We start from the raw sequence: 13233 nt of genomic DNA, 5'->3' as shown, positions 1-13233 counted from the left end.
CCTGTGGCTGGCTCTGCTTCGGTGGCTCCCTCCCCGTGACAGCGACACTTCACTCTGGCTAATGGGATGAACCCTTTCACGTCAAGCCAGTATGACTGCGACTCCCAGGTTGGCCAGGAAGTCCCAAGTGTCACCTTACCCGCCCCTCACGGGAACACTGCTCCGTTTCTGTGCTTCTGCGACTTTTAAAATAGCTAGCAACGATAACAACAATGACAAAAGTGACAGTAAGTATTATTATAAGTACTATTCGTTTTCTGTTTTTATTTTTTATTTTTAGGCGAGGCAACCCTTGGTTGACCTCGCAGATTGCAAGGACCTTGTCAGGTGACAATCCCTTGTTTTTTTTATTTTTTACGCCTACAGCACCCGGTCTTCCGAGGTGGTCTCCCATCCAAGTACTAACCAGGCCCAACCCTGCTTAGCTTCCGAGATCAGACGGGATCGGGCTTGGTTAGGGTGGCATGGCCGTAGACTTCTGCTGCTTTTTAAGGTAACCAACGTGTCAGGTGTGTGCTAGGCCACATGCCCCTATCCTGTCTTCAATCTTTGAAACGGCTCTGTGAAGGTGTTCTTACCTCCATGTTGCAGATGAGAACAGTGAGCCTCAGAAAGGTTAGTGACTTTGCTAAGCTGCGAGTGTGGGATTTAACTCCTCGTTTGCCTGTGCCTGACCTACCGCTTTTAGGGAAATCATCTCAAAGTTCGAAATCAAGGTCAGTGTTTTCAATGTGCAAAAATATCTTCGGTAGTTGCACAAATGAAATTAAACTCTCTTAGGAATGAAGGCAGCCACAGCAGCAATATTTACAATGGCGAAACTTAGAAGTGTCCAGTAGGAAAATAACGAAATTATGTAGCTAATTATCTGTAAAATAAATTTATAATATAGGGGGATATGTTCATAACACAGAGTTAGGTGAAGAAAGTAGGATGTGAAAAGAGTTGGAATAACTTTACTTATGTAAAGTTAAAGATAGAGATGCATTTCAAAAACATGGACAAGAGAGATGACAATTGAAAATTCAGAGAACCCAGAATAGCCAAAGCTATTTTTGGGGGGGAAAAAAAAGAGAGAGAGAATAAAGTTGGAGGACTCAAACTTCCTGATTTAAAAACGTATTATAAAGCTACAGTAATCAAGTATGGAACCGGCAGAGGGAGAGATAAATAGACCAATGGAAGAGGATTGAAAGTCCAAAACCAACCTTCTCAGTGATGGCCACTGATTTTTCAACAAGGGTGCCAAGACCATTCCATGGGGAAAGAATAGTTTCTTCATCAAATGCTGCTGGACAACTGGATATCCCCGTGAAAAGCATGGAGCTGGACCCTTACCTGACACCATATAACAATTTTCACTCGCTATGGGTTAAAGACCTAAATGAAAGCACTAAAATCATAAAACTCTTAGGAAAAAAAAAAACAAATCTTGGTGATACGACGCCAGAAGCACAAAGCAACAAAGGAAAAAATAAACTGGAGAGCATCACAATGAAAAATTCTCGTGCTCCAAACGACAACAGGCAAGTGCAAAGACGACCCCAAGAAACTGCGCATCTTACATCTGCTAAGAGACGAATATCTAGGATCTATAAAGAACTCTTAAAACTCGACAATACAAACAACCCACTTCGAAAATAGGCAAAGGACCTGGATAGACATTTCTCCAAAGAAGACATACAGATGCCAACACGCACATGAAAAGATGTTCCACATCATCAGGCGTCAGGGAAATGTGACTCAAACCACAATGAGCTACCACTTTATACCCATTAGGACGGCTATAACCCAACAGACAGAACCCAGCAAGTGCTGGCCCGGAGGTGCAAAAACTGGAACCCTGCTACTTCGCTGGTGGGAACGGAAGACGGTGCAGCCCCTCTGAAAAGAGTCTGGCAGTTACACAGCTGGACCGAGAGTTAGGATAGGACCCGGCAATCGCATTCCTAGGTCAATAGCTAAGAAAAACGAAGAACATGTCCACACAAAACCTGTACACTAATGTTCATAGCAGCGTTATTCATACCAGCCAAAAAGTGGAAACGACTCAAATGTCCACAGCCTACGAATGAATGAATGCGATACGATATCCGGACAGTGGGACGTTATTCAGCCACGTTACGAACGGAAATCTATCTCCCCTCAAATTCAGACAGGGAAGCCCTAATGCCCTCAGGTACTGTACTGGAGACGGGGCCTTTATCAGGAGGTAACTGAGGTTCCTGAGGTCACAGGGCGGAGCCCTAATCCAATAGAACCGGTACCCTTGAAAGAAGCGGAAGAGACACCAGAGACTTCCCCGCACTATGCGAGGATGCAGCTAGAAGGCAGCTTCTGTGGGCCAGGAGGAGGGCTGTCACCAGAATCTGGCCATGTCGCACACTAAGCTCGGACTTCCGGCCTCCAGGACTGTGGGAAAATAAGTGTCTGTTGTTTAAGCCACCCAGCCTATGGTGTTTTGCTATGGCGGCACAAGCTAACACGAGCCATAAAAAGAAACGAAGTATTAATACATGCTACGGCATGGATAAACCTTGAAAACACTAAGTGTGCTCTAAACTAGTCACAAAGGCGAATCTACAGAGACAGAAAGCAGATTAGGGGTTGTCTGGGCTGGGAGGAGTGGGGCTCCTTGGGGAGTTATGGCCAAAGGGAGCAGGGTTTCTCTGGCGGGGCGGGGCAGGATAAAATATTATAGATGGATTGTAATGATGGCGAAAAACTGAATATACTGAAAGCCACTGAATTATATACTTTGAATTATGTGATATATGAATTTTATCTCAATAAAGCTGTTGTTTCCTTCCTTCCTTCCTTCTCTACTCCTCCTCCTTCCTTCCTTCCTTTTTTGTTTAAAGAAAGATGACATCCCAGGGTGGTGAGACTTATAATTACCTATTATTTTTGTTGTTGTTGTTCAATTTTCCACAAAGGGCAAGTATTACTTTTAAAATCAGTTAGGAAAGTTATTTTTTTTAATTCTGGTAAAACAAATGCCAGAAGTATTCTCCTCTTCTACAAAGCTGATAGAACTCGCACATCTGTAAGAGTTGGCTGCACCCCAATGACAACTCCTCCAGGGTTCCGTGTTCTTTCATATACATTATCTCACGCGAGACTCGCCACCTCTCTGTCGTAAACAAGGCAAACATCTGTTTTCTTCCTGAATGTGTTTATATCCTGCTTCCTCCCTAATAGGATTTGAGATCATTCTAGAACAAAATATAGTTAATAAAAAAAGAAAAAAGAAAATCAAGTCCAAAGGAAAATAGCAAATTTAGATATGCTAACCAGAAGAGCCGGTAAGTCGCTATAAATGAGTTTTGAGTTGAACTCTGAGGTGCCTGGCAGACAAGGCAAAAAGGGAAAGTTACAGAAAAAGCAAACCATTTCCTCAAAGAAGCATTTTTTCTTGCCACCATGTTAGATAACATGTCTCATACGGGCATTTATTTTCATAAAAAGATTTAATAGAGTTTACTCCAAATAACGTCTTTACAGAAGATGCTGAAGTACATTTAATATGGCTATTTCCTGGAGCTTCTTTGGTTTTGTAAGCCAAAGATATACCGCTTTGGCAAATGCAGCTAAAATCTAAGATCATAGGATCCAGGTTTATAATTTGATCTAATCCAGTGGTTTTCAAATTTTTTAAACTGCCAACCACAATGGGAAACACAATTTACATTACTTACAGAACAGCAACATTTACACTTGAAACAAAAATTTCAACAATTAGTACTTCCCTTACTGTAAGAAATACATACTGACATTTTCTATCTCTAGTCTGTTTCATTTTTAAATGCTTGTCGCAACCCACTAATAATTGACTTCACCATCTACAGTGGGGAAAACCCGATGCGAAAATTGTATGGTTTAGAGTAGTCACTGATAATTACTGGGCAGCTCATGTGCGTGAGGCACGGGACTAAGGATGTCACATGCACTGTCTCACGTCGGCGCCGCGGGGATCAGGTAAGGGGAGTCCTCGTGTCATTTCCACTGTACAGATGAAGGAACTGAAGCACAGGGAGAGGTTAAGTGACTTGCTCAAGGTCACCAAGCCAGTAAGAACTTGTGGGCGAGCATCAGCTCAAGTGTTCTGAACTCAAATGACCTTGTTTCTCAGTTGGGCTTTTGGAGCATCGTTCATTTCATTTTACAGTTAGAAGAGGGAAGGTTAAGGGCCTTGCTCAAAGACACACAGCTAGGAAGCTTCCCGGCAGCGTCTGAATGTAGATATTGGGACACCAAGCCCAGGACTCTCTCTGCCATGATGAGCTGCTCACTCTGCACAGCTTGCAATGTCACTCCGAAACCTCTTAAAGCAAATGAGGGCAACTCAGTGTCCTCTAGCACCCTCTTACTCGGATGAGACAAAATAAGGCACTTTCAACAATTTTTCCTCTACACCAAAGTATTATCGGGGACGGTGCAGTGGGTAACCTATTTTTTATCTCTCGATACTTTTCTGTACTTTCATAATGAGAATGCATTACTTCGACAAGGGTGCAATTTTTAAATTATTGTCAAAGGAAACCAGTCTGTCCTTAACAACAAGCCTCTGTCTCTCCACACCCTTAGCATTTTCCTAGACTAACGAGAGCTGAATCTGGAAGTTGGCAAGACATTCTAGCTGCTCAGGTCCTATATTTAGATCCTCAGGGTGAATGCCATGTGTCAACGGGATGGGACTGGCTCAGAGAGAAGGCGTCACAATTAGACGGGAGGGACCACTGCCCTTGAAACCAGGCTCACGTGCACGAAGGAACGGACGCTGCCTGCCCCCAGCAATTTAATCAGGTTGAATCCTGATGGATTGCTTATGAAACCTGACACCAATAGGTTTCTCCTGAGCATTTTAACTCTCTAAATAACATCCGTGCACTGCGGCGTAATGAGGCGGGGAAGAAGGACTTATGAGCCACCTGGTTCTGCTGCTTCCTCGCTGTGTGGCCCGAGGTACATTGTTCAACCTCACTGTGCCCCAGTTTCTTCATCTATAAAATGGAGACCATAGTAGACCTACCTCAAAGGGCTGCCGTGAAGAAGGCTAAGGAAGGCCTGGAACGGCGCTCCGTGCTTGCCTCGTGGTATGCATACAGCGGATGCGAACGAGCTTTGTTATTATTTTAGAAAATATCAATAATCGGAAAAGAAAAATAATCACCTGCATTTCTATTTTAGGAAAAAAACAACACAGGAAGAAATGAATCAACCCATCAATTGCCTATATTACTACCACTTCGAGATAATCACGATTAGCATTTTGGGGTAATATTCTAGTAGGTTTTTTTGGCTTTGTCAGCATATGTTTTCCCTTTGTTTGCTTGGAAAACATTCTGTTTATTTTAGATTGTCCATAGAGTGTTTACTAAGCTGGATGATCTGGGAATGGAATTGTGTAACTCAGACTTGTTCATTCGGTCGACAATTATTTCCTGAACAACCACCACATGTTGGACACTGTTCTAGGTGCTGAGGATGGAGCAGCGAACAAAACAGGAAGGAAAAAGGTCTCTGCTGTCATAGAATTTACGTTCTAGTGAAGTCACACAGACAGTAAAATAAACCATTAAAATCCCGAGCGATTCAAAAGATAAACACTTAAAAATGAATCGATGGCTACATATAATATTATTAAATATATTATGTAGTCAAAGGTAATTTGGAAAGGAAGTGACACAGTAATTACAACGTAACTGATACTCTATATGTAGACCGAGGTAACGTACACAGGAGACCTGGCACCCAGCCATCCTTCATCATCGCCGTGGGTGAAAAGCAGCCAGCATGTGTTTCTTTATTTCTCCACGGCTGCAAAGAAGAGGTGGCACCAACACCAAGTTCTTCATCTATGCCTGCCAGATGTGGCATGCTGTAATAAAACTCTGGAAGTGGCCGATTCTTTTCGAGTCCCCCTGCAGATAACACGTTAGATGGGACAAGCAGGACAGAGTGACCGGGGAGGACTCGCTGACGAGGCGAGACTAAGCAGAGCCTGATGGAGACGAGAGAGCAAGCCGTGAGGTAATTTGGGGTCTGCGCCTTCATTAATTTTTCCCAATTTTTAAAATCGTGGTCCAATACACGTAACACAAAATTTACCATCTTAGCCATCTGAGGGGTACAGTAGTCCAGTGGCATTAAGCACAGTCACACTGCTGTGTGACCATCACCGCCGCCCATCTCCAGAACTCTTTACAGTTTGTAAAACTGAAACTCTGTGCCTGTTAAACAGTAACTCCCTATTCCCCTCTCCTCCTATCCGCTGGCGATCATTATTCTTCTTTGTGTCTATGAATCTGACACCTCTAGGTACCTCATGTAAGTGGAATCATATAGTATTTGTCTTTTTGTGACTTAGCACAGTGTCATCAAGGTTCATCCATGTTATAGCATGTTTCAGAACCTCTTTCTTCAGGCTGCCTGACCTGCTAGTGTGTGGATACAGCACATTTTTCTTATCTATCCATAAGTGATGGACACTTGGGGCACTTCCACCTTTGGGTTGTCACGAACAACGTTGGTGTGAGCATGTGTGTACAAATATCCTGTCGACACTCTGCTTTCTTTTGTGTATATACCCCAGAGTAGAACTGCTGGGTCCTTTGGTAATTCCATTTTTAATTTTTTTGCAAGAATCCCTTTACCTGTACCATTTGACATTCCGACCAACAATGCACGAGGGCTCCGACCTCTCCATGTTCTGGCCGCTACGCATTATCCGTTTTTTGATGGTGTCCATCCTAACGCGTGGGAGCTGGTCTGTGCCTTCGTCTTTATTTATTTTGGTAACAGCTTTACCAAGATATAATTTTAATGCCATAGAATTCACCGTACAATTGAAAGCACATACTTCAATGGTATTCAGTACATTCGCAGACAGGTGCAACTATCACCGCAATGAATTTTACAGCATTTCATCGCCCCAAAAAGGAACCCCGTACCCTTTAGCAGTCACTGCCCGCCATTCCTCCCACTGCGGGCGACCACTAATCTACTTGCCAGCTCTACAGTTTTGCCTTTTCTAGACCTTTCACGTAAGTGGAAACACAGCATCCCAGTATGTGTCTGGCTTCTTGCACTTAGCATGATGCTTTCGAGGTTCTTCCATGTGGCAGCAGGCGTCAGTCCTTCCTTCCTTGCTACGGTGTGGCGTTCGTTTCTGCTTGGACCTTCTGGTGCACCTGCAGAGAGCACCGATTCCAGATCTTTCTCTCAGCCTACTTGTTCGCGGACTCACGGAAAGGTGGTGAGGACAGCCAGGTAGTATGATGTCGCAGAGCGTTCTACACATCCTCGGCTCTGCCGCTTAGCAGCCGTGTGACCAAAGGCAAGTGACTTAACTTCTGAGACACAGTTACCTCTCCATGGGGGGGTAATAATAGTTTACACTTATTCAATTTGTTGTGAGGATTAGAAATAATACACGTAAGGTGTCCGGCACGTAGCGGACACTCAGTACATCAGAACTGTCATGAGGACCACGGATCTCTGCAGACAACCAAGATTTGGAAGCTAAGGGTACAGGCCACACTATCCCGCAGGCTGGGACGCCACATGGCGGGAGCGACTGCCCACCGCCCTCTCTCTCCTGGCTCCAACGTGCATTCGAAAGAGTCACCCCTGGGTGTGACAGACCCAAATGTGGCGATAGAAAAGGCTCTCAATCTAGAACGTATACTTCTCACTCTTCAAAGATATCATCAGACAAAAATCTTTCGACATCACTGCTATATTCTCCCAGACTCTCTTAAATAGCCAGACACCCGGTCTACTCTTGGCTCTTTTCCGCTCTCCAACTCAACCTTCCCAGTTGCTTTCCGGCCCTCAACTCTTCCCACCTCCCCCCACCTCCCAACAAAAGCCCGGAAGATCCCCACCCACTGTTCTCACCGTGAGTCTTGAGACCAAACCACCAAACCCAGTTACCAGCGAGACGACCCAGAGTTCCCCAGCGTGTGGATGTGCCCAGCCCAGGCCTCTCGCCTGGGGAGCAGCAGGCCCTACAGCAAACCAACGCCTCCCAGATTTGCCGTTTTACAGAGATTTCTTGGTTCACCTCTTCAGTTTTTCAAAGGAGAAAGCAAGGCCCATCTAGCTGGTAAACTGCAGAGTTGGGCCAGGAACTCAGAGCCTTTGAATTTTAATCCAAACGAAATTGCATTAGTGAGAAGAGCCTCGCAAAGGAAGATTCTGAATCCGAAGCTATTACCGGGATCCTGCGGCTAATCCACGGCTTTAGGATTTTGCTGATGTGGTTACAGCACATTCTCCACTAAGAATAAACCCGTGTAATCACTTTCTCTGGCCTCTAGCCTGACACGTCTTTCTAAATGGCCCCCATGGGATACCAATCTGCAGCAAAGACCGAGAACCACCGATGTAAACTACGTGGAATAAAAACTTGTTTCATTTTTGATAGTTTAAAAAATATTACCAAAACCGGCCGCCAGTTTAAATTGACCATCCACGTTGTGCCAGAGAGCAATTTAATAGCACACGTGGTGTTTAATCTGACTTAATCCTCAGAGGAGCCCTCTGCGACACACCCTAATTATCTCCATATAGCGGAGGAGAAAACGGGGCCTTGACAGGAAGAGCAAGTCACTCACGGCCACACAGATGGTAGGAGGCCGGACTCCGGATCTGTCAGAGCCCAGAGCCGATACTCTTACTAACAACATGCGTTAACCGTCTGTCGAACATTTATATTACTAATAATAGCTTCCATTTATCGATCACTAATGATGATGATTCAGGCACTACTCCGGTTCAACTCACCCTCACAAAAACCCCACGGGCTAGTTGCTAATGTTAGTATTTCCACGTCACTGTCGTGCGAAATGTCACCGAGGTGACGCAGCCTGCGCAACTCCACGCCGTCGGCAAATGGGAAACGCTATCCCGTCGGGCTCCGGCGCCTTCCAGAAGTTGGTAGCTCTGTCTTGCTCCTGCGAAAGCATCCTGCATCTACGCAGCCGCAAAGGATGCTGGACGACCGGATGAAGGAGTGAAGTTGAGGAGGCCGGACGTGTCCATTTACATAAACTTAAATGTGAACTTTTGGGAAAGACCATTTAAAAACAGAAAGCATCTTTCCTTTTCCTTTTTAATTTCAGCAGAATAGCAGGGCATCCTAGAGTATTTCAATAGAAGGTGTATCGTAGCTGTGCAGACTTCTGCGAATTTGAAATGAAAAGATGTGTAGGAAAGTTGATGACATAAAAATGTCCCCACCCACCGGTGAGTCTTAAAAAAAAACCCAGAACTGATGAAAGGAATAGCAAGGTGTGAAATCACTGGATTTCTTTTCATCAAATTTTAATTTCTTTTGCCTGTTAAAATAGAGAAGGAACTAAGGTTTGAGGGGAGACGAGAGAAAAAATTAAAATGAAAGTGACACCTCATATTGACAGATGTATTTCTTCTGAAAGAGCCGTGATATCATGAAAGCAATGACCTCACTCAGAATTATTCCCGAGGCATAATCACTCTCATTTCACAAGCAGGGAAAATGAAGCACAAAGATGACGTCACCCACCCAAAGTTCCCAAGTTGGTCGATGACATTAAGTACAAACCGATGTGACGTTTATTAAATGGCAATATGGTGGTCACTGTCCGAGCTTAATATGTTCATGGCCTTTGACCCAGAAATTCTATGTCTAGGAATTTATCCTATAGAAATACTTCTATAAGTGAGCAGAACTATATCTCCAAAAATGTTTCTGGGAGTATTGTTCCTAATACGAGACAGATATCTATTCATAGGGATTGGTTGTAAAAAAAAAAAAGTCTGGTACAGGTATATCATTTTTATGGAACCACAAAAAATAATGAGACAGAGATCTATATATACTGATATGAAAAGATATCAAAGATCTGTGGCCAAGTGAAGAAAAAAGCAAGTTACAGTACACTGTACATGATACGGTTGCGTGTTTATAAATATACATGCGTGTATCTATTTATATACTGATAAAGAAACTCTATGAGCTGACTTACCCAATAGTCTCTGGAAAATGGGTCACTGAGATCTGACCTTTTTCGCTGTGTGATAGATTAGGCTTATCAATCACAGAAGGTAACAGCTCATGCCAGGACCCGCCTCCTCAGCCACAGGACAGAGTGCTCCCCGTGCCTGGGCACCCTCTTTGGTGGTGAAGCCCTTCCCTGCTCCTCATCTTAGGTGGGAAGGGAGTTTGGGAGGGAGAGAAGCACGTCCTCTCCTTGTCCGCTTACCCCTGGCTTCCTGCTCTGATGGAAATGTCCCCCAGAATCACGGTTAGAGATGCTGCAGCCCCATCATCTGGGGACTTGGCCTCCCCTTTCCCCAAACTTCCCCCATTCCAGTGGCCTGTGGTCATTTCAGTGTTAGCGTGCATGGCGGGAACACGGCCAGACACTGCCCACTGCCCAGCCTGGGGGTCCTGTTACCTACTGGGCCAACATGCCCTATTGGGCACCGGGCTTACAGTAACTGGGCATCATGGCATGAGACAGTCTTAGGGTCTCTGGCATCAGGCGGGTCTGGGTTCAGATCTCTGGTTTCTGGCCCTCCTGGCTATGTGACCTTGTGTGAGTCGTGCACCGTCCCCGCCCCAGCTTCCTCGTCTGTGCAACGGAGATGAGATCCTCATTCTGAGAGCAGGTGTGAGGACCACGTGGAAACAATGTGCTCCTTATGTCACAGTGTCCGCCACGTGCCTTACGCTCCACACATTACAGCTACAACTTAGCTCCAGACACGCGTCTCTGCTCTAAGAAACTAAGTTCCAGGAGCGGCCCAAGGTCACAAGCACGTGTGTGGCCAAGACGAGGTGCTTATGTTGAGACTATCCTTAAAACCCAATCCTAATAGTTAAGGTTTGTCATCACGATCTAAACTTAAAATTCTAGGTTTAAAATCAGGGAAAGGAATTTCTGTCTCATCCGCACCCTCATCCCAGGCTTTCATCTTTCTCTCCAGAAGCAAATGTTGCTATGAGAAACTTGTTATTATATGTAGAGAAAGGATGGTGTTCACTATGTCACAGCGTCCTCTTTATGAGAGAAAAATCTTAGTTCTGGGAATAAGTGTGCTTCCACGAAACTTTTTAAATCTCGAGGACACAATAAATATGTAATGATCCTATTTCCTTCATCGTCGTGGCTCCTAGGAAGCCCAGAGCCCTATTTCTACTTGTTATAGGAACATTTCCGAGGTTCCCATTCACGCTGCATTATGGATTTGAGAAGGTCCCAGTGCTTCCTGAACGACTGGCTTATCTTCTCGGTGTGTGAACACTGTGAATTATGTAAAGGTCCCTATTCCCCGCTCCGCTTTGTCTCTGGGAAATCTCCAGTGAGCGTAAGCTTTAGAGTAAGTATCCTGCTTACTGCATTCGGCGGCTTTACTTCTCCCCGTCTCTTAATTTCTCCCGAATTGATTACCACATTTACCTACAAATATTATATGAGTTTCTACAGCCACTACGAATCACTCTTGGAATGAGGTAGGGAATAAAAAAGTAAACAAAAGTACACGATCTGTTTCCTTTGACACGTCAACTGCTTTTACCCCCTTTTCTTTAAAATATCAAAAAGTGGTAAAGTCATTTAAAGAGTATTTGAAACACCTATAAAGTATATACGTACCCGAGAAATAGAATCTGAATATATATATACATATATACGCATATAAATGAAATGTAATCTGATGATATAGGAACAATTTCTATGGTTTCTTTCTTCTTACTCCTACTAGATTTTGGAATAAAATATGGATATTCAATTTCAAAGCACATTTGAAAGCAATTACTGACTATATGAAGCTAAAAATATGCTATTAATTGAGAAGGGATTTTTGACCACAACTCAAAAATGTCGTAGGCATCTTCGTTTGGATTACATCGGTGTAATTCTTGTCACACACATTTTAAAGTAATTCTTGCAACTGTCCCAATGGGTAGGACTTGAGGATAATTTCACACCATTTCTGTTCCAGAAGAAAATCCTGTTTGGGAAGGTCTCTGACTCAGTGTAACATGAGATGGGCTGTAAGTGACCATGATTCTGCCCTGACAGCTGATGCTACTCCTCCACCCCACCCCGCCCCACCCCACCCTCCAGACCTCCTGTCTGCACCAAGGTTGCTCCAAGAAACCAACCTGGCAAAGTTTATTCATACTATAAATACCGGCGCACAATATGGATAAAGCGGCATCTCCTCAAGAAATACGTTATGTTCGTTTGCCGGATTTGTACGTAGATGAGTTCATGGGTTTTTTAGATGAAGCTGGAAACACCAGTCTTATCGCAGATCTAAACAAGGACTAGCAAATGTTTACCGATCATTTTCGAATTGCTTCATCACAGGTCTTTGGTGTCTGATCATGGTGTCACCTTGGCTGGGGATTTATTTTCTACATCTCCATGCTACTCGGAATCATAAGGTTTAACACGGGGAGTAACGAGCGTAACGAATTCGGCTCAGTGACACTTGAAGGGAACAGAAAGCTCCACTTCACTTAGCGGCAGCAGGTTGTCCCTTGCAACTTGCAATTCGACCCCTACCTAGAAGCCTCGGTCAACACAAACACTAAGACTGAGAACCGGAAGCCCCGGTCACAGGAAATCAGATAAGCCGCGTGTCACGTCCAGGAGATCCTGGGGTTTGGGTCTGGTGGGAGAATCCAAGAGAGCACCTTGTCTCTCTGCACCTCCCCCCGAGAATGTGCTAGAACACTGGACAGAGAAAGGGAGTGCCTGGACCCCAGCCTCAGTCTCGCCACTGTCTCTGTGGCCTTGGGGAAGCCCCTTGACCTTCCTGGGCTTCTATTTCTTCATCTGTAAAACGAAGCCCGGGGCTTCGTCCACCAAATATGGACCGCCCGCTCCCTGCCGGGTCTGTGCCGGGCGTGGGAGCATCGTGATGAGTCAGACAAGCACGGTCCCCACACAGAACCCAAGAAGCTCAGATCTCGAGGAGGAAAGCAAGCTGAGACTATTTCAAAGCGCGCGGATATTTTAATAATGCCAGTCATGACAATAACCGGCATTTATGGGAACTATGTGCAAGGACTTGTTCTAAAGATCATCTCTTGTCATCTTTTAACAACCATACAAGATGGCTCGTTATAAAAACTCATCCCATCTTGTACGTGGGAAAACTGGGCCTTGATGAAGTTAACCAGCTCACGATCACCCAGATAAAAGCGAGGATGGCCCACGACGTGTCTGGCCA

At 44.7% G+C, this 13233-nt stretch overlaps 1 protein-coding gene and 1 non-coding gene across 4 annotated transcripts in view; both read right to left on the bottom strand.

Moving 5' to 3' along the window:
- Positions 1–13233, bottom strand: part of IQCK (IQ motif containing K) — an 85671-nt gene that overhangs the window by 10598 nt on the left and 61840 nt on the right. The gene's annotated exons all lie outside the window — the stretch shown is intronic.
- LOC120620609 (5S ribosomal RNA) lies at positions 358–476 on the bottom strand. The gene has a single exon (XR_005657942.1). It is a non-coding gene; the product is annotated as a 5S ribosomal RNA (ribosomal RNA).

The sequence above is a fragment of the Pteropus medius genome, unplaced genomic scaffold (assembly GCF_902729225.1).
Source record: "Pteropus medius unplaced genomic scaffold, Ma_sr-lr_union100, whole genome shotgun sequence".
Lineage (NCBI taxonomy): Eukaryota > Metazoa > Chordata > Mammalia > Chiroptera > Pteropodidae > Pteropus > Pteropus medius.
Note: the sequence above shows the minus strand (reverse complement) of the source record. Positions and strands in the feature narration are given on the sequence as shown.